General features: G+C 40.2%; 1 long non-coding RNA gene across 1 annotated transcript in view; it reads right to left on the bottom strand.

Annotated features, from left to right (window-relative positions):
• The window catches only part of LOC128775331 (uncharacterized), a 249,120-nt gene that overhangs the window by 142,750 nt on the left and 83,629 nt on the right, over nucleotides 1–22,741 (bottom strand). The window lies entirely within an intron of this gene.

The following is a 22,741-nucleotide window of genomic DNA, read 5'->3' as shown; positions in this document are numbered from 1 at the left end:
GGTCCGTGAGTTTGAGCCCCGCGTGAGGCTCTGGGCCATCAGCCCAGAGCCTGGAGCCTGCTTCCGATTCTGTGTCTCCCTCTCTCTCTGCCCCTCCCCCATTCATGCTCTGTCTCTCTCTGTCTCAAAAATAAATAAATGTTAAAAAAATAAAAATAAATACATAAAGATGGAAGAAGAGCCATGAGCTACGGAATGCAGACAGCCTCTGGAAGCTCTAAGAGGCAAAGGAATGGATTCTTTCCATGAGCCTCCAGAAGGAATTTCCATTTTGATTTTAGCCCAGTAAGACTCATTTTGGACTTCTGACCTCCAGAACTATAAGACAATAAATTTATATTGTTTAAGCCACTACATTGTGTTAATATTTTTACAGCAATAGTACGAAAACAATACATTGGGTTTAAGTGAAATGTTGGAAACATATTCTGAGATAACAGATGCCTATGTTAGCTGGGGCCAAGCTAGACACAGATGACAATGAGCCTGTCACTGGAGGCACCAAATGAGGTAGACACAGAGGAAGGCGCAACAGTAAGAGAAAAGATGGGGTGAACTAAGGGGTAAAATATAAATAATTTACCTCAAAAAATGCCTGAGCAGAGAATGGAGAAAATGCTTAGCACAGTAAACTGGAATATAATTAAGTATTTAATATATGGTTTAAAAATGGTTTGTTACAGTGTTGACTTTCCTGCCAGCAAAGTGATCCCTTGGAGGGTACAGAGCTCAGAGAACATGTGGTTGGGTCTTCCCTGAAGACAGTAGCCTACAGATAAAATTTGATTCTCTTGAATATCAAGGAAAGCCTTGAAGTGAGGAAAGGCCTTGTGCATGAACAGGAATGGGTAGCAGGAAGGAGAACAAATGATATGCAGCTTTCTCACCTTGGTCCTCCTTGCTTGCCAGGCTGACTGTGCTCAAAAGAGCTTCAGGGATTTTTAGCACCAGCTGACATGCCGCTGTGTTCCACCTCCAGCTGCCTCCCTCCCTGAGTCATTGCCCAGCCTTCCACCTGCAGCAATGCCAGAGATCTCTTTGAGATAGGTCCTAGTGCTTACTCATCTCTACGTTGCCATCACATAGTACAATGCCCAGCAAATAGCAAGTGCCCAGTTAATTTCCATTAAGTGAACGAACAAAGGAACAGCGTTCTTCTCTTAAAATATTTAAAGACAATATTGCAGTGAGAGGGTATTACAAGGCAGTGAGTAATCCCGTGCTCAGATTTGTGGTCCAGATGAATGGTTTCCAAAAGCTGCTCCACATCAATCTACCAACTGATGTCAGACCAGTAAAGATGCTTGGTTCCCGCCCTGTTGATTATGATTCAGTAGGTCTAGGGTAGGGCCTAGGCATGCATTTCTTTAACAAACTCAGCAAGGATTCTACTTTTCAGGCAGGTCTGTGAGCCCTTGGTCTTGACCTCAAAGAAAAGAGATCATTATGGATTAGGGTGATCAGAGAAAGATTGAGAAGTTAGGATCTCAACTGGACCTTCAAACACGGGCAAGTTTCAGTAGATGAAGAAAAGAGAAAGAACATCTGGGGAAAAGACACAGAGGGACAGACCCCATAAGAAGCAGGATTCTGTATCATTTGGCCTTCCCACCTGAAACGCCATTTAGAAACTGTATCACTTACTCCTGCAAAATAAGTCACCCCAAAATGTAGTGCCTTAAATAATAGTCATTATCTATCATCTTTCTATTTCTGAGGATTAAGAATTCAGGACGAGCATGGCTTGACTTTCTTGAATTGGGGTATCTTAGGAGGTTGCTTTCTAGATGGTGACTGGAGCTGAGGTTATCTCAAAGTTAGATACTTGGGTTGGAAAGACTCAAAGGCTGTAGCTTGGAAGATCTGGGGCACCCTAGACATCTTTTTGACCTATGCTGTCTCTCTACAGAATGGTGGATTAAGATAGGTCGGACTTCTTATATGATGACCTAGGGCTCCAAAAGCACGGGTTCTGGGAGAGTGCCCTGGAAGGAGGAGAGAGAGGCAGAGAGAAGGAAGAGCTAAATAGTGATGCACACGTAAAATCCAAAATGCATGCAGATGGAGAGATGAATGGTAGACGGGCAAGGGGCCCAGGACCTTTGGAGGTGCTTAATTTAACTTTGGCCAAACACCAAGAGGTTATCCAGTGCTTTTTATTGAGCGACAATATACCAGTACACCACACAAAAGAATCATCCTAAAAGATACTAACTTCACAAAGTATTATTTGATATGGACTTATAACAAGGATATCCAATAAACCCTTCCAGTTTTAAAAGCAAGTTTCAATAGTCGCTGAAGGCCAGGGAGCATATTTACAAACAAATTAGCTTTTGTATAGTTGACAGAGCTCTATAACCTGAAGCAAAAGACCAGAGCCCCACACCTACCATCTGACAAAGTTTGTGATCCTGAGCAAAGCCTTAACCTCCTTCCTGATCTAGCTGTTTACTTCTCCAATTTCATCTCCTTTTCTATCTTCCTTACGCCTCACGGTCCAACTTTTTAGATTAGTCTCTATCTCCCCAAAGCATAAAAGGCTCTCTTGTCTCTCTGCTTGCGCTCATGGCCATCTTTCTGCTTGAGATGCTGTCCTTCCCTACTGCTCCCTATCTCTAGCAGGTGTCACCCCTGCCTTCCCTGAATGTACCTGTATCATTGCCCAGGTGTCGTTTTCACCACTAGACTAAGAGTCCCTTAAGGGCAATTCTCTGTCTTAATTAGCTCCGTCATGTCTGCATTGGGCATAATGCCTGAGGCAGAATAATCTATCCATAAATACATATTGTGTTTAGGTGAATAAGTGAATGCATATAGGCAAGAAAGAAGGAATTATTTTAAAATGTGGACCACCCATTCTTTGGCTTCATTAGACACTGACACTGATTGGACTTCAGAGGATGTTGGCAAAATTAATCTTTTCATGGTCATCATGTTTCAAGATGGAAAAATAAGTGAAAACAAAAAACTTACTGTGTCTGGATAACACAATGAAAGCCTTTGCCTTATGAATTTTTGTCTTTTTTTTTCCTCTCTGAGAATCCCGTGCAAAGGTGAAGGTGATCTTGGGAAGCCCCAAAGTTTATCTCTGTATCAAAGTGCATAGCCCCTTTTACTTTTGGCTACCAGGGACAGTACATAGCTTCTTCTGTTCCAGAAAGATGTAACAAAGGTAAATTCATCCCTACTGGGTTCAGGATGCTTCAAGTAAAGATGAAAAACAATCTGACTCTCATCTCACTGGAATAGCCAAACTCACTGGGATGGGGACAAGTGGGATGGTGTTGAGGCGGGTGGTGCTGGCCCTGTCTCTTTCCCACTCCTGCAAGATGTTGGGCTAGAATGTGGTGGCCACACAGATATCCCCTGTGAGCCTGCCACTGCCATTCACTAGCAAGTTGACTTCCCTATTCACAGTGTCAGTTTCTTCACCCACGACCTTATCATGCTCAGCTCAAAAAATGGGAACTGTTGTTAAGACTGAGATACACTTAGCAAAATGAGCAAGGCTGTTTTCTAATATGCAGAGGTGCTCACAGAGGTTATCTTCTCTTCCCTTCTCCCACTTGACCCTCTTCAGAAGATAGCATTCTAGCTATCTATGATAAAGAGGTCATTTCTGGCTTCCCTTTTCTGCTTAGTAAGGACAGGGTAGGGCTCTGGTATCTGGTATGTATCTCTCTGGCTTGCATACTCAGGCACACCCAGCCACAGGGCTTTGTTTCCTTAACCTCTAGTTATGTAATAGGTAGGTGTAGGGCCCTGGATTTATTTCCAAAAGGACCTGTTTCAAAATCCCTGCTGATTGCTCCAGGCTCTGAGCGTGTGTATGAAAGAGAAAGGCCCACACATGTTTCCCACTTGAAGCACCAGGCCTGAATTAGGTCATGCAATCACTGCATTTTTCTCCATTTCAAAAGCTGCTGCTATGACAGCAGGTTAGGGCCACAGAGAATAAAGCAAGAGCAGCTAGTTGCTTAACCTTGGCCTGTATTTACACATACATGTTGGCAGGGAAATGGTGACTCATTCCCTTTGCTGGAATACAATGAGTAGGCCAGCTCCTAATGACTTTATTTCAAAGGCTACTTTCCTCCACCTTCAGATAAATCCTCTACAGCTGAATTTAATCTCTGGAAGTGTGGGGCATGTTAGGAAGAGTATTAACCTGTTCTGACACCTAGGGCACCATTGGGTAACACTTAGGGAGTACATAGATGGCATCCAAGGAACCCTCCCAAAACCTGTGGGAAGGGAAATAAGTAATAGTTGATGATTCATAGATTGGTGATGGTGCCCAATGAAAGTTACTACCTACTATGTGCCAGGTGCTTTGTCTATATTTTTTTCTAATTCTCATGTCAACCTTGCTCATTTTGTAACTGATGCTCAGGCAGGTTAAGGAATTTCTCCAAGGTACTAAAGTTAAGAAGTAGCAAAGTTGGGGGGCGCCTGGGTGACTAAGTCGGTTGAGCGTCCAACTTCGGCTCAGGTCATGGTCTCATGGTCCGTGAGTTCGAGCACCGCATCGGACTCTGGGCTGACAGCTCAAAGCCTGGAGCCTGCTTCGGATTCTGTGTCTCCCTCTCTCTCTGCTCCTAACCCACTCACATTCTGTCTCTGTCTCAAAAATAAATAAACATTAAAAAAAAAAAAAGAAATCACATTTTTTGTTCATCCATAAGAAGCAACTCCTGATCCATTAAAAGCTTATCATGAGATTACAGCAATTGGGTGATATCTTAAGGCTCCACTTCTAATTCTAGTTCTCTTGCTATTTCCACCCCATCTGAAGTTATTTCTTCCCCCGAAGTTGTGAACCCCTCAAACTCATCCTTCAGGGTTGGAATTAACTTCTTCCAAGCTCCTATTAATGCTGAAATTTTGGCCTCCTCTAATAGTATTGAGAATGGTGAATTCTCTCTGGAAAGTTTTCAATTTACTGTGCTCAGATCCATCAGAGGAATCACTATATATGGCAGCTGTAGTCTTACAAAAGGTATTTCTTCAGTAATAAGACTTGAAATGTGGAATGACTCCTTGATCCATGGGCTACAGAATGGATATTGTATTAGCAGGCATAAAAACAACATTAATGCCATTGTATATCTCCATCGGAGCTCTTGGGTGACTAGGTACATTTTGAACAGAATCTTTTGTTTTCCTTTTTTTGAGCAGTGGATCTCAACAATGAGCTTAAAATATTCAGTAAACCATGTTGTAAACAGATGTTCTGTCATCCAGGCTTTGTTGTTCCATTTATAGTGCACAGGGAGAGTAGATTTAGCATAATTCTTAAGGGTCCTAGGATTTGTGGAATGGTGTATGAACATTGGCTTCCACCAAAAATTATCAGCTGCATTAGCTCCTAACAAGAGAGTCAAACTTGCTGAAGCTTTGAAGCCAGGTACTGACCTCTCTCTAGCTATGAAAGTCATAGAAGATATCTTCTTCCAGTATAAGAGTGTTACCTCTACATTGGAAATCTGTTGTCTAGTGTAGTCACCTTCATTAATTATCTTAGCTAGGTCATCGGAAAAACTCGGTACAGCTTCTACATCAGCACTTGCTGCTTCCCCTTGCACTCCATGTTATGGAGACAGCTTCTTTTCTTAAACCTTATGCACCAACCTCTGCTAGCTTCAGACTTTTCTTCTGCAGCTCTCACCTCTCCCAGACTTCATAGAACTTCAGAGTCAGGGCCTTGCTCTGGGTTAGGCTTTGACTTAAGGAAATCTTGTGGCTGGTTTGATCTTCTATCCAGACCACTGACACGTTCTCCATATCAGCAATATGGCTGTTTTTCTTTCTTATCATTTGTGTGTTCACTGGAATAGAACTTCTCATTTCCTTCAAGAACTTTGCCTTTTCATTCACAACTTAGCTAACTGTTTGGCACAAGAGGCCTAGCTTTTGGCCTATCTTGGCTTTCGACATGCCTTTCTCATTGAGCTTAATCATTTCTAGCTTTTGATTTACGGTGAGAGACGTGCAGTTCTTCCTTTCACCTGAACACTTAGAGGCCATCATAGGTTATTAATTGGCCTAATTTCAATATTGTTGTGTCTCAGGGAATGGTGAGGTCTGAGGAGAAGAAGGAAGATGGGGAACGGCCAGTTGTGCAACAGTCAGAACACACACATTTATCAATTAAGTTTGCCATCTTATATGGGCGCAATTCGTAGTGTCCTGCAACAATTACAATGGTAACATCAAAGATTGCTGATCGCAGAACACCATAACAAATATAATAGTAATTAAAAAGTTAGAAATACTGTGAGAATTATCTAACTGTGACACAGAGACACAAAGTGAGCAAATACTGTTGGAAAAATGGCGTCGATGGACGTGCTCAATGCAGGGTTGACACAAACCTTCAATTTGTGAAAAATGCATTTATCTGCAAAGTGCAATGAAGCAAAGTGCAACAAAATTAGGTATGCCTGTAAGTCCAAAAATTAAGATAGAAATAAATAAGGATAGTAGCATTAAGATGGTGAGATGCTCTTTCCATAAACATGTCCTTTAATGCTGTTTCATATTTAATGTTTCATATTTCAGAGAGAGAGAGAGAGAGAGAGAGAGAGAGGTGGGGGAAACCAACTGAAACAAAATCTTGGAGGAAGATTTTAATTTTTATCCCTCTTTGAAATTCACTACATAGAGCAAAATAAATTTTTTGGTGCTAAGGAAAATACTGGATGGCCAATGTAAAACTCACATAATTGCTAATGATATTTAATTCTGGCCCAATTAGCTCTGTTTGGGGGTGGGAAAAGCACTCATCTGACTGTCCCAGAAAATAGAACACTTAGTATGGATAGTTAGTTCTCTAGCCATGTGGTTATGAACAGGCCATCCCAGGCCAAGCTTCCAGTAATCTTGGAGGAGAGCAAACTCATTATAGCAAATGTAAAGGCCAGAGTCCCTGTGCAATTCATTTGTTTATGTCATGTGGCATCCTCCCTAAATTGCATTAGCTTCCTTGCTGCCACCTGGAGAGGAGCCTGTGATTATGCTCCTACATCAGAGAATAGTTAGAAGTTGGAGTGGAATATCCCAAATATCCCATTGTTACTTTCATTTTCTTGATGGTGAAATAAATAATGCAAATGTTCATGCCTGATGCGATTTTCTTAGTGGCTCTAGATATCAGGTGCCGAGTACCCCCAATATTTCAGGTTACTGAGATCACTGTCCTTTAGTGCTTTCAATAAAATCAACCAAGATTTAATACCTTAAAAGATGGAAACACAAAGTATTCCCCCATCCTAACCCTTCTCCAGGTAATTCTTGGATCATCAGGGTGTGATTAGATGATCACAAATTATACTTCTAATCACCTTTGCCCCATTTTTTTTCTGATTTGCTTTTCTTTCTAGTGGTCTAGCCTCTTTCTAGTGGTCTCCCTTTTGGGTTCTGTAGAATTTTAACGCTCCTCCCTTCTAGTAGGTTTGACTGAAGTTTTGGGGCAACAGACATAGTGGGCAGGAAACATTTCATGGGGCATCACAACAAGTAACCTGATGTTGGCTCTTAGAGACCTCAGTTCCCCTGACCCTGGGCTTTTCCTGCTCTTGAGAACTTGTTGCTGGCTCCCAGTTCTCAGCCCAGGACTTCTCACCATCTTGTTAAATCTTTTTTTTTTTTCCTATATGCTCTTAATTTCTACATTTCTCATATTTTTGGGCCCCTTCAACTAACTCATCTACTTGGACTCCCCGGAGAAAAATATTATGTTACTTTTACAGAACAATTTAATATTCTTTTTGTTACTCCTCTACTTACTAGATCATTCCACGAGATCTCTTAAGTATATAGATATGCTGAGAATTTCCTAAATCATCGAGCCCTGGAAACTTCTACTTAACAGCCTTCCCACAACCTCTTTCCTTGTGCATGTTATTATGAGCAGCAAGATGAAACCAAGCTGAACTTTCAACGTTTTGCTTGGAAATTTCATCAGCTAAATTTCCAAGTTAATTATTTACAAGCTTTGTTTTCTACATAACTTCAGGGCACAATTCTGCTCAGCATTCTGCTTAGCTCCCCTTTCCTCCGTTTCCAATAACATTTCCATCAGAGTCCACATCAACACTTTCAATATCCACATTTCCACCAACAGTCTGTTTATGACATTTTCGGTATTCCCCAAGACAAGGCATATTTTTTTTCCTGTCATGTTCTTCACTTCCTTCTCAGTCCTCTCTAGAAGAATCATTAACATCCATATTTCTACTAATAATTTATTCAAGAAAATCTAGCTTTTCTATCATGCTTCTCAATAATTTTCCAGCCTCTGCCCATTGGACAGTTCCAGAACAACATTCACAGTTTTCTTTATTACAAAATCTATGATTTCTATCAACATAAAGAATCGAGTGTAGGGGCGCCTGTGTGGCTCAGTCAGGTAAATGTCTGACTTTGGCTCAGGTCATGATCTCACAGTTCATGAGTTTGAGCCCTGCATCCAGCTCTGTGCTGACAGCTCAGAGCGTGGAGCCTGCTTCAGATTCTGTGTCTCCCTCTCTCTCTGTCCCTCCCCCGCTCATGCTCTTTCTCTCAAAAATAAATAAACATTAAAAAATTAAAAAAAAATAATCAAGTGTACACATTTTGAAATATTTCTAATAAAAATTGCAGTGGTGATTTCTATTACACAGAGTGAGAATAGATAAACAAATGAGAATATGCAAAAACATATTTAAAAAGAACAACATAAGAGTACATTTCATATGGATTGTAACATTATAAGAATTATAATAGTAAATAATATCTTGTTCAAGTGAATGAAATAATATAGGGAATAGCCTAATCATATTAGTATAAACGTATTCATCACTTAATACCTGCTAGGTATTATTCTTCATGGTTGCACAAATGAACTCATTTAAAATTCATGACAATCCTTTGATGTATGCATTTGCGTTAGTCTTCTATTGTTTCCATAATTGGTCAAAAAATACAAAGGAGTTGCTATGGTCTGGATATATGTTTCCCCTCAAAATATATATGTCGAAATCTTAATCCCCAAAGCAATGGTCTTGGGAGGTGGGGCCTTTGGGAGGTGCTTAGGTCATGACTTAACCTTCTAAAATTAACTAAAATGGTTTACCACATTAATAGATTAAAGGAAAAAAATCTGATGATTGTCTCAATAGATACAGAGAAATCATTTGATACATTTCAATATCTATTCATGACAAACTACAAAAAACATTCCCTAACTTGATAAAGAGTACTTACCAAAAACCTAATACAAACATCAGGTTAGAGGCTGCTTCAATTATATCCATGAAAGACAATGGTGTCTTACATTAGGATAGTGGCTAGTATTTGGGGGAGAGGGTGGAAGATGGAGGGAAATGGATATGGGAGAATTGATCATCTCCTTAATGGCAGAAACCCAACACCACACATATTTTTGGAAAAGCTCCTAGTCTAGGGTTCTGCATATGGCATGTCTAAAACATACTTATTGACTGATAGATTTTTTTTTAAATGTGTCATAAGACAACACCATTGTTTCAGAGTGGTGTAGTCTGGATATTATTGTAGACTCCAGAAGATTCTTGCTTGGAGTTATTCTCTAGTCACAATTCACCCACAGTATTTGTTGTACCAAACATTACACCTTTCATAGTCAGTTGCCAGAAGACCTCATTTGTCCAAAACCCCAAACTAGAATATTTCAGTATAAATTTGTTCCGGACAATTACTTTCTTTGAATAGTGCCCACAATAATAGATTGCTGTAAATGATATAATTTTTCCTCCAGTGATTAAAAAAATATTAGACAAATATTTGGCCTTAAAGGGCATTATGAGAAGGAATAGGAAATGTACTAGATAAAACTTGAAGGGGCTGGGCTTTTAGTCCCGCCTAGGTTACTAAACAGATGTGACATTTGATGGGACTCAAAATTTTAGGCTCCTATTTCCTATTCTGAAATGTATTACATGATTTACTCATTCATTCAACAAGTTAAGAATTCATTACGTATCAGTCATTATGCTCCTGCCCATGTTATATAGGTACATAGTTGTTGAGAAACTCAATACTAACAGGATTTCTGGAAAGCACACCATGAAAAGTAACTTGCTATATAAAAGCTGATGGGTTTGGGGCATGTGATAATTGAATAGCTACTGATTTACCAGATAAGTCTCAATCACCCCATCGGTACTTGTACCATGTTCAGCTCTAGGGGTATGTTGATAAGAACAGAATTAAGTACTAAACTCAACACCAGGATCATGCACCTTCTTTGCAATATGGTAGAAAAGAGACGAATCCTAGTCTGCCTTAACTACGTGTACAACCTTGATCCCATCACCCAACTGTTTTCTTATGAGTTCCTGAAATAGATCTTGAAACAAAAACTTGGGTGTAGTGAGTGCATTTGGAATTTTATCCCAAATATGGGGAAAGTGACACAGAAAGAAGAAACAAAGCACTACATGTCTGAATGAGCCATTGCCACTGTGGGCCTCTGGCACCCAGTCCTTCTGGAGACTGTCTCAGTAATCCTGTAAAATCTACCTCCGAAGTATCTGGCCAAGGGGCAGCATGGTTGAGACAGTGGTTCACTGATCCTTCTCTCTCACTGTGTGACTGTTCCTTCTGGAACTTCAGGGCTGCTGTGCCTGTGAATGGAAAACTACTTGAAGTGGGAAATTGTCAGCTTCAGGTGAACTCAGTGGTGGGCTCTGGGGATGTGGAGTAGGAAATCAACAGCATCTGTTACAATAACCAATCCCAAATTTGATTTCCTGGTCTATAAATAAAAATGCCTTATCCATTACAGCAGAGTTATGGACATTAAAATTTTCTATGTCCATTTTTATTAAGAAGAAATGTTTGCCCTAAATGTTTTGGGGAAAGGGTGATAGCTATGAAAATATGCAGCAGCATGGTTCTTATAGCACACGAATCCTATGACCTGGGAAGCAAGAGTTATAAGACTGTCTTGTCTTCTTCATCTCCTTTGAGCATGATCCAAGAGAAGATTTTGATAGGAACTTGATGAAAGAGGCCATGTAAAAAAAGCTTGAGTTCATTGCAAATGTTTATTTAACTCAGACACTTCAAAAGCATTTATTGAAGAAATATTTGCAGATTCATGTCAGATGAATCAACATCCTCTACCCTTATCAGAGTCATAGCCTGGGGGAGTGAATTTAGTTAACTAACTTGTGGCTCAGATGGCATGAGACCTGTTTAAGAAGCTTTGACAATCCGGTGTCAAGTTCCCAGATGCCTTTCCCATCCTGGTGCAGGAGGGGTAACCTGAGCCGATGCTGGTGAAGGGCAGTGGTTCTCACACTTGGGTGTTCATCAGAATCAGTCAGAGAGCATTTCAAAATACAGATAGCTGGACCCCACCCTCACAGTTTCTGATTTAGTGGGTCTAGAGTGGGGCCCAAGAATCTGTATCTCTAATGGGTTCCTGAGTGATGCTGATGTTGCTAGTTTCAGGGACCACATACTGAGAATTAATAGTTTGGAAGAAGCTCGAGTCATAAGAATGAATAGGATATGGTGGGGTGGATGTCACCGAATGCTCTGCTGAGAGTTTGATTACAAATCTGGGACCCAAACTCAAGACTATCCTATTGTCCTTGGTCTACGAAGATGTCAATGAAGATTGATAATTTCAAAGGATATTTCTATTTACCCTCCCTTCTGCATTTTGACCCATCCTTAGCCCAGAATAAACATACAACTTTACCATCTCCCAGGATTCAGGCTAGTCTTCCAAAACAAGGCTGTGCTTGGAAGTAAAGAGTGGATTTCACTAATAACTAGACTTTGATTAGAAAGAGAGGTGGACTAAAAGGGAAGAAAGGGGAGAAAGAGGGAGAGAAAGAAGGAGTAAAAAAGGAGAGAAGGAAAAAGAGGCAAGCAGGACTTCACATTATGAGTATTTATTATGTTCCAAGTTCTAAGCTTTGAATGTTCATGTATTATTGCTATCTCACAGAATTGTGAGACATTTATTATTATCCTCATGAGAAAAGTGGAGCTTACTCAGATTATAAGATTTACCCAAACAGAAAAGACTTGTAAGAGGCACAGGCAAGACCCACAACCAGAGGTATTCAGTTCCAGGTCCAGGGAAATTTCTACTCTTCTCCACAGGTTCTCAGGAAAATTGTGTCTATATGGAGGGATAGTAAATGATTTGGAATTGAGAAGCAAAGTTACATGGACGAGACAGTGGTTGCCTCAAAGGTCCAACTGATTCTAGTATTTACAGTCATGATATGGTCTACAGCCCTTGTTCCTGGCTCACTGACCTTGAGGTAAATCCAGAGTACCTTGTAGAGTGTTGTTACAAAAATGAGAGAGAGCTAGATAATCTCCCTGACTTTGTGCCTATTAATCTCACTACCTGGGAGGCCCTCTCTATTCTTGGTAGAAGCAATTATGTTGCAGATGCCTTGGGAATAGTATTCCTGATCCTGGAAAATGCCCCTCCTCAGTACATGGCTCCTTAGAAAGCCCAGGATGGTCCTGAGAAGGGGGATGTGGGGTCACATATCTACCAATGCAGAAAACTATGGGGTTTTCACTCTATTTGAATGGGCCCATGATGTAACGTAACAGTTTGACAATTGACGTCTTTTAACAGGGAGAAACATTTCAACACTCCACCAGAAAGTGTTTGCCAAATGGTGAAATGGTGATTTTAAGGTGTTTTTCTATTCCAATTTTACAACTTCTACACAGATAGCTCTGGATTTCTCCATTGAAGACAAGCCATTGATAATAGTTGTCATTAGTCAATTTAGCCTGGAAATATGTAGAGTTCAAAGGAAGCATGTAAGAAATGAGAACTATAAGAGGACAGCTTTCATTGAAATACAAGGATGATCCCTAGAACTCAAATTATTCAAGTATAGGATGGTCTTGCTCAGGCACTTTTTACTCCCCATTGATGATACAAAACCTGAGATGGATGAACATATAGAGGACATGTTATGGAGAAATGGCCAATGGACTTGGTAAGTACTGAGCTTTTTCAACCTTGTATAGGTAGAGTGGTTGGCAACATGGCACCTGGGGACAGATGAGAGTCAGAGACAGGACCCATTATTGACTATCTGGGATGCCCAAGTCATTTACCTTCACAACACCCCATTAAAAAGGCAAAATAAGCATGAGTCCAACATTACCGAGACTCTGAAAGGAGATCAGGTTGAAGCAAGAAATAGCCTCTCTGAATTTGTAGGTAAACACCAATTGCCGAAGTGTACCTTTCCAGTATCAGGCAGTTCTTCTAAGTACAAACCACAACCAAATTTTAAAACTACATCGTAAGTCATATTCAAATACGTGGTTCCTTTCTGGGGCCGAAAGGGAAATAAGAGTATGAAAGGGGATAAGAAGGGTGGGGATCAGCAGTGCCATTTGTTTGAAACTAATTTGCATAGATAAAAAAGAGATTTGACTATGAAGTCCCTCACACATGTAAAATAAAGCCAACCTTATTAAAATTGTGTAATGTGATCTGTAAATTAAAACAGTGATACCATTTTTTAACATAATTCAACACAGAGTTTTTTTTCTTTTAACAAAAAGCCCTAGCGATGCTAACATTAAAATCTAGGTCCACCTTACTTATGTAAGAAAGAATACTGCATACAGAAGGAAGGTGGTACTTAATGAAGAAGTTTTAAAAACATCCAGGGGGGCCTGGGTGGCTCATTAAGTTGTGCATCTGACTTCGGCTCAGGTCATGATCTCAAGGTCCATGAGTTGGAGCCCCGCATCAGGCTGTGTGCTGACAGCTCCGAGCCTGGAGCCTTCTTCGGATTCTGTGTCTCCCTCTCTCTCTCTGCCCCTCCCCAGCTCACACTCTGTCTCTGTCTTCTGTCTCTCTCTCAAACATAAATAAACATAAAAATAACATTAAAAAAAATCCCAAACTCTCTCAGTGAAAGAACTCAAACATTAAAACATTAAAAACTATAAATTTCACATAGACAGGATTTGTCATTTGAGACTGTGGCTCGCCCATCCTGGAATGCGTTCTGGAACGAAGCGTTTGTCATCTGAACTTGTGTATTGTGTATGTTTGTGGCAAAACTAGAGGGCCTAGTGAAAAGGAACCATTTAGAAGCAGAAGCCCAAGCCCATACAGGGTCACACCAGAATCCACAAACAAAGGGATAGGAAACAGATTAAGAAGACGACCGAAAACCCAGGGACCCAGGGGAAAAGGAAGGGGAAGCGGTGCTCAACAGCACGGTGTTTAACGACAGGCTTTGCAGGTGGGCACCTAGGTCCCTATCTATACAGCTTGCAAGTTGCACTGACAGAGACAAAGTACTCCATTCCCCAGAACCTTGGCTCCCTTTTTGGTAAATGGAAGAATAATACCCACAGTATGAAGTTACAATAAGATTTCATGGAGATAATACAGGGAAAATATTCTGCAGGATCTAAGTGCTTAATTCTAAGATACAAAGCTTTATAGTAAGTGCAGTGTTATTAAGGAGTGAACAGAGACATGCGCAAGGCAAACACAAACTAAATTCATTCTCTGAACTGTGTTTTATGGTCCATTCATATGGGAGATCAGCCTACATTAAAAGGCTCAGATAGCAGCCATATAATGTCATTGTGTGGTTTAAATAATATTACACGCACACACACACATACAATTATACATAATTGCCTGGCACATGGTAAGCATTCAGCAATTCATGGCTCTTATTAAGAAAATGTCTCTTGCTTTAGGCTTGTACCTAAAGATCAATCATCATGCTAGAAAATGGTCTTACCATGAATATACAAGTCACAAAAAGGAAAATAATAAATGGATAATAAGCATAGAAAAATGTCCAACAGGAAGTATAAATTAAAACAATGATACCACCTTTTCTATAATGCAGCACAGATTGTTTTTTCTTTTTAACGCTAAGCCCTAGTGTGCTAAGGATTCATTAAAACAAGTGTGGTTATATGTTACTGCTGAGAATGTAGACGGCAATGACCCCTTAGAAAGTCATTTAGCTGTGTGTAATAAGAGCCTTCAAGCATTCAAAATCTCCATCCAGTATTTCTATTTCTTAAACTCTAACCTATAGAAATAATTTAAAATACAAAGGGAAGCATATGTAAATCTGCTTCACTATAGTATTTATTTCAAATAACAACCTAAACAGTTAATGGAGGGAGAATGGTTGCTTATGTAGCTTCTACACTGGCCCATTTACTCAATGAAATATTACATAGCTATTAAAAATGATGCCAATAAAGACTATAAAATAACATATTGAAAGCTTACAATGTCACATTAAGGATAGAAGCAGGATATAAAATTATTTAAATGGTAGGTTCCTAGAGTATAAAACAACTTATTAAAAGCTGAAAGAAAATATACTGATTTCACAGTGATTATGTGAGGATGCTAGTAAATTTTCTTTATGTTTTTCTATATTGCATGTTTTTCTGGAACAAGTGTGATTTGTTCTATAAAGTGATAAAATCCAAAGAAATTTCCTTTAATCATTTCAGCGGCTATATTTACTAGTACAGGGGTCAGCAAAGTGCAGCCCATGGGTCAAACCCAACCTGCCACCTGCTTTTGCAAATAAAGTTTTATTGTAACACGGCTATACTAATTCATTTACGTACTGTTTATGGCTATTTTTGCACTAACGTGGCAGAGTTGAGTGTTGTAATAGAAACTAGGTGGCCCACAAAGCCAAAATATTTATAATCTACTCTTGACAGAGAAAATGTGCCAACTTCTGATTTTAAAAATTGCACTCAGAAGATGTGACATAGCTCAACAGCTTTAAAGTCAATGTCCTTCACCCTGGTGAAACAACACTTCAACATTCCAGTAGGAAGCGTCAGTCCAAGGATAAAACGTCTGATGATGTTAAGGTTGATGACACTGTTTTCCAATTTTACAACTTCTATACAGACACTTCTACATTTCTCCATTCAAGACAGGCCAATGACAATAGTTCCTATTAATCAATTTAGCCTGGCAGTATGTGGAGTTCGAAAGAAGCGTGTAAGATACAAACAACAAGAGGGAGAGTTTTTATGGAAACAGAAGGATGATTCCTAGAACTTGAGTGATCCATGTATGGGATGGTCTTTCTCAGGCAGCCTGATTCCCCTTGAATTTTATTAAATCTCAGACTGGATGAACATATAGAGGGCAGTGCAGAAATAGACAGTGGGCTGGGTAAGGACTGAGCTCCTTCCACCTTGTGATCTAGGCAGAGTGATTGAAAACATGGCACCTGGGGAGAGAAGGATCCATCACTGACCATCTGGGATACCCAAGTCATTTACCTTTGCAATGCCCACAACCTGGTTCTGCATCATCGATTTACAGGCTACTGGGGACTAGGGATTCTTTCTGAGGCAACCCATTCTATAGCTCCTCCTTGTTTACAAATACCAATGAATTCACCTTATATTTTTTGCACCCCTTAACCCTCGGCATGATCTTGTGAAGTTCCAAAAGATTTATATTCTCATTTAAAAAGATTAAAGGCCATTTTCTGCTTTACCTTCTTCCTTTCTGTAGTTTGGCCTGAGGGGCCCTCGCTGGGACTTGGAGGAGTGTGAGAAAAAGGAGGTAAATGTTCCTTAACTGTTGGTGCCTCTGCCTCTTTGGTGACACCTACTGTTCTTTGTGTCCTTATCCTACGCAAGATCCAAAGCTGGCTTTCTGCGGGCCCATGTGAGCTCTTCAATAGGCCTTGTGAGGTCTTCCACAGTTGCCTAATGTGAGCCACACCAGTAGACCCCTTAAATCCCTCAGGTTCCCCTATTGACTGTACATCTTACTGCCTTTGATGCTGTGGTCCTCTGGCCCCAGCCCACCATCCTAGCCATTTCTTTGTTCTCAAGGGTGATGGTGGAGGATGCTTTCTTGGTCCCCCATTCCTCTCCCACTTCTTCCAACCTGTATATATGGTAGACACCAGTGCAGAGCAAGCTGCCTCAGTGGACATTCAATATCTATGCATGGTTCTCATGGAGCTACTCCCTTCTCTTGGCTTCAGAAAAGCATAAGAAGACTTTACTGTACATTCTACTATTCCAGCAGCTCATGACTGATATTCCTCCTCTATTGACCCCTTACACAAAGAGCATTTTTTACACCAATTGATATGGGAGGCAGCTGGGGTCCTGGGGTGATGGTGGGAAAAAGAAGAACTGCACAAATGCTTCTCCATGAACGCCCAAGGGTGTTTTCTGTATGTGATTATTTTGGTTACTTAATGGTTTCTTACAGCTTTGTATTTTGGAGCAACAGGCACATATTGGAGTAACAGACAAAATCCCACTCAGTAGTCAGTTATATGGTCACTGGCCTGTCTGATCTTGGTTAGCTAAAGTGTGTTCTAACCAGAAGTCCAGCCCCAGGAAACACTTCACTCCAAATCCCTTTCACGTAAAATCACTATGAACGTAAAAAACTTTGACAAGACCTTCAGCTTTCTTTAAGTGAGCACTAATGCTGTGACCTACTTTACAGTGCATAAAAAGCTTCTTTCTATTGCTCTCATTTGTTCATCCATGTATCCATGGAACCATTCAACGTGTATTGAGTACCTTCTCTACTCCAAGTCTGTATTAAGTGCATCTATTAGAAAAGTCATCTACAATCTCATTCATTCTTCCCATCATTCTTTGGAGACAAATGCAGCCAGTAATTTGCTATCCATAACGTATATTGCAAATGAGGGATCTAAGTATCAAAAATGTGGATTGCTTTTTCCAAAGCTACACAGCTCTTAAGAGAAGGGGATGGGTTGGGATAGGAGAAGAAGGAGCTAGGGCTTAGCTAGTGCATTGTGGTATCCCAGACTACACCATACTGCCACTCAAGAATGTTTAGCAACAAAGCATATCTACAGGGAAAGAAAGGATGGGGGCGAGTTCTGGATTCTTACCCAAATCTAGCAATAGGACTGAATTGAATTTGATCGAATGACAAGACCACATCAGATTTTCAAATACAATTTCGAGGCACCATTTTGCATGTTAGGGACACGAGTGAGTAAACATGGGCTGAGTCTCACTTTAAAATCCTTCAAGGCTTTTTTTTTTTTCAAAAATTTGATTGTGTAATTTTAAATGCCAAAAGGCTCCCTTTGCACATCAGTTAGACTGACAAACAAGCAAAGTAATGACAAAGAACTGCCCTGTTTAATTTGGCCAAGCAACAATAGACTACAGTGAAGGCCTAGCTGGTGTCAGGTTATTCTGGATTTGGTGAGAACTTTTGTCAAAGCATCTACCAGCCATAGAAGAATTCCAGAAACTCTCTTTATTTGGAAGTGTGAGTGTTGGAACTCAACAGCAGGGGTTGAGTATGTCTGAAACTGGAAAATAAAGTTTCACACAGTACTAAATATAACTTCCTGCCAGGCAGGTAGGGGCTGCTTGCCAAATTTTGATGGTCGTCAAGATCCAAAAACCACGAAGAAGGCCAATGTTTTGACAACTGAAATTGCTTTTGAGATGGGTAAATCTACCCTATTTAAAGGGGAGACAAGGGCTGAAAGAATTAGTTAATTACCTCTCACCCCCTAACTTTCCAAACTTCATATATAGCAAGCTCATCATTTACTTTCGTATAAATAGAATCTAAACCAAGACAATAAAGTGACTTCTTAGGCTCACAGCATACTTTTGCATGAAAAGACAACTTGCAAAATCTATTTGCCAAGGTAACTTTAAAAGGAGGTAAACACATGCGGGCAGAAGAAGGGGAATGAGAAGAATTTCTGACCACATTGACCAAACACTGCGTCTTAGAACTTCTATTTCTCTGATTTTCTGTTAAATTTCCATCAGAGAGTAAGTTGTTGGAAGATAGGCAAAAGGTCTGGCCTTGTCTTTGCCATATTCTCAGCACCCAGTACAATGCCCTGCATGTGAATGAAGAAGGTCTCAAATTCATACCTGCTGGAGACCATGAAGAGGTAACCGCTCACTCCGAAAGTAGCAGAATGGTTGGTGCGATTGGGGTGTTCACATTTACAGGGAAAAAGGGTCGCACTGAGTATGAAGTCAAAGGATTCTGCATTTTTGCTCAGAAATGCAGTTTGGCTCTCTCCGGAATGAAGGCAGGCAGGATTTTTCAGAGGTTGGCAAAACCGAACTTTGGCAAAAGTGTGAGGTGCGGTGTTCATTTTGCCTACATTTTTTAGAACAGCTATGCTCCCAAGTACCTAGCCTTGGCACCTTGTCCTTCTACAGCTCAAGGACTAGGAAGTACATTTGTTACCTCACCATCTCCTGGAAAAATCCCGCTTCTCATTCCTTTAGGACGTTGCTAACTCATGGTTTTAAATTTGAGAGGGTCACAGAGAAGGAAGAAATAGTTAGCATGTTACATGACAACAGCAGGGTAACAAAATCACCTAGACAAGTCAGGCTGAAACACGTCACATGAAATGGATGATAATGCCCCATATTTTGATTTCAACAATTCATGATTTGGTCTCAATGTAGAAGATCAGGTTGGTTTGCAGTTTATGTTTAAAGCAGATCTAGAAGGGGGAGAGGTAAGATGGGTATTTCACTGTAACTTGAAGCTGAGACGAGAGTTCAATCTAACTTAGTAGACACAGGAAACGGTAGAGGAGAGGGTCTCTGGAAAGAAATACTAGGGGACATTCAAAGAAATGTAATGGTCATAACTGGTAATATCACAAGGTAACATGCTATACTACTTCCTGTGTCATTTAACATCCCTCCGCCTCAGGGATTTCATCCATAGAGTAGAAATAATAAAGCCAATCGTGCCTGCTGCCAGTGTTATCATGAGGATTAAATGACATAAGCAATTACAAGTTGTTCTGATCACTTGCCTCATTTTTAACAATAACAAAACCAAATGCAAGCTCTGAGATATATTGGAACAATTTGAAGAACACTGGAAGAATGAGGAGAGAAACAGATATCACAGTTTCATAGAAGAAAACCCTGGGAGATTATGTAAATTGTAAACGTATGTAATACAGGTGTAAAATGTACATCGAGCCATTATTTGGACTGACTGGGCTCTAACCTGGCATACAAGAAAGAGCCTTCGGATAAATCCCTATATCTCCAACATCGTTTTCAGCCATTTGCTGCCTATAGTTGACGTTCTAACAACTGTGCCTTTTGCTTCAAGCCATTCTTTCATTGGACCCTTCCACCTGGAATGTTCTTCTCCTACCCTTTTGCCCGTTTATCTCTTTGAATTCCTTACCCACAAAGAGAAATTTATTTTGTAACTGGCAACTGTCTGCATATTTTAGATGGGGAGGATCTGAAAATACTTTTTTGACCATTGGTTTTAGGCTTCTCTGATGCAGAAATAGTACAAAACAGAGTTTTGGAGCCTTAAACAATTAAGATACAACTTCCCGCTGGTGTGCGGGGCCCTGGGAAACGCTAACTCACCATTTCCTGCATGTAAAATGCCATATTATGTCAGGGGGAGCCCTGAGAGCAAACATTAGGAGCACTTTTCAGCCAGCGATTTTGAAGCACTTTAGGAACATGAATACACTTATTCTTATTCATAAAACACACACATCTATTGATGCTGACCATAAAATCTTTTCTGGAGCATTCCTGTGTAGCCACACTTGCCTGTGCATTTTCTCAATGGAGTCTGGCCTCCCTTGTGGTCTCCCTTTCTGGGCTGTAACTCAGTAACTCTACCCTTCAGAGTGTGCTTTGGCTGCCTTCAGGAACAGGAATTTCTCTGTTCAAATCAATAGCATAATGCAACATTGTCTGCTACAATATCAAACATGTGAGGTTTCCACTAAACTAATTGGAAGGGAAAACATTTTGCCTTCATCAAGTAGCAGGGCCAAAAGTCAGAAAAATGGAAATGGAAATGTGGTGGGGGAGGCCGGGGAGGGAGGGCAGATGATCTGAATGGGGCTGGAAGAAAAGTTCGCTGTGAACTGAAAAGCTTTAGTTGGGGGCTGAAATGAAGACAGTGTTTTGGTTGGTTCCACTGTCTAGAAAGGAGAAGCGGATTAAAGCTGAAGAGGCCTCAAGTCTAGACAACACTCTGCCACTAATTAATCTTGACTCATCTGCCAAATTATGAAAACTGTTGTGTGTAGCGACTCTTAATCATGTACTCTGCATAAAGCACAGGTGAGGTGCTAAAATAGATGAGAAAATACAACAAACTTATAAAGCAGTATATATCAGCCAGGCTGGAAGTAGAATAACATTGAATTACATCAGCTGCTTTCTGCTAAAATATATGCCCCGTTTCTTTCTTCACTACCCTCCTATTCTAGCATTAAAACTTTAAATAATTTATCTGAAACATCATATGCTAATGTAACAATAGCAACAGCGGCAACACAATCCCAAAAGTTAACCCTTACTGAGTGTGTTATATGTGCCTGGCACTGCGCTAAATCCTTTATGTACATTACACAACGAATTCTCGAATTCTCGTCAAGGTATGGCTGCGTGCTAGCCTCGTCCCCATATCACAAATGAAGACGGTAAGCACACGAGGCAGTGTGTTCAAAGAACCACCCCAGGTACACAGAGTCGGAGCTGGGGAGGAGGGGAAGAAATAATCAGTCTTCATTTGCGAGTTCTATACTAGGGAAATTATTCCAGTGTCCCCTCTCACCTTAATCCCATACCCTATCTTCTTCTGTCTATTAAAGAACACAGAAGTCTGCTTTCCCGCGACATCTTCTTAAATATAGGTCTGATTTCAGCTCATTTCAATATGTGGAGAATTTAAACTAACATTTTAAAAGGTATAGGAAGCAGTTCCTTGGACTAGGAGCCTGTAGGGATAACCTTGGCAATCCTTTGATAGTCACTTCATTTCCTCAAACCCTAGGGGTTTCCTCTTCAGTAACTTAAGGGGGCTTAGCTGGATGGCCTCTAAGTGTTCTTTCCACAATTGACATTTTCTGTTGGGGGGGATCTGTCTTCTTGATCTAGATGTTAGGAAATATTCTGTCCCTGTCAAAGGACAATACAGGTAGTAGGCTGGAGACTAGTGGTGGCAAAGAGGTTCCCCAGCACCCTTATGACCTTGCCAAGTGATACTGCATGCATCACTTGGACTTGTGGTTTTTAGGAGCATTTATGTATCAGTCGGTCATCATAAAGCAATCAAATAAGGAATCATACAATACTTATATAAAAGAATAAAAGACAAACAAATAATGTGAATCTCAGTACAAGCAAATTTCTAAGTCAAAGTAAGACAGTATAATGGTTAAGAGAATGGGCTTTAAAGACATTATTACAGCTTGTAATTATATAATTATTTATGCGATTACCTAATATGTCTCTTACTCTCTATGTTACACACTCCATGTAAGGAGGGACTACAACTATTTTGTTCATATATCACCTGCACGAATAATGTTCAATACCAAAGTGTTGAATAAATGAATAACAGACTAAAGAATCGGCCCTCCTCACTAGCTATAAGAAACTCAACTAGTCATCTGACCTCTTCTTCTTTTAAATTCATCCATAAAGCTAGGATAATTGTAGTGCCTACCTCTTTGGGATTTTTCAGAGTAAAATCATGTACCTAAGCTATGATAAAATGGTGGGTAAAATGAGAATAACAAGTTTGGCATTTTATGAAATTAGTCACACTTTCTTCCCTCCAAGTTCTCCAAACAAATTGTGTGATAGAGAGTGAACTGTTGCTAGTAAATCAGGGATAAAGACACCTCTGCTTAGGCTCCAA

This window comes from Panthera pardus, unplaced genomic scaffold, assembly GCF_024362965.1.
Source record: "Panthera pardus isolate Hobbes unplaced genomic scaffold, ASM2436296v1 HiC_scaffold_7, whole genome shotgun sequence".
NCBI lineage: Eukaryota > Metazoa > Chordata > Mammalia > Carnivora > Felidae > Panthera > Panthera pardus.
Note: the sequence above shows the minus strand (reverse complement) of the source record. Positions and strands in the feature narration are given on the sequence as shown.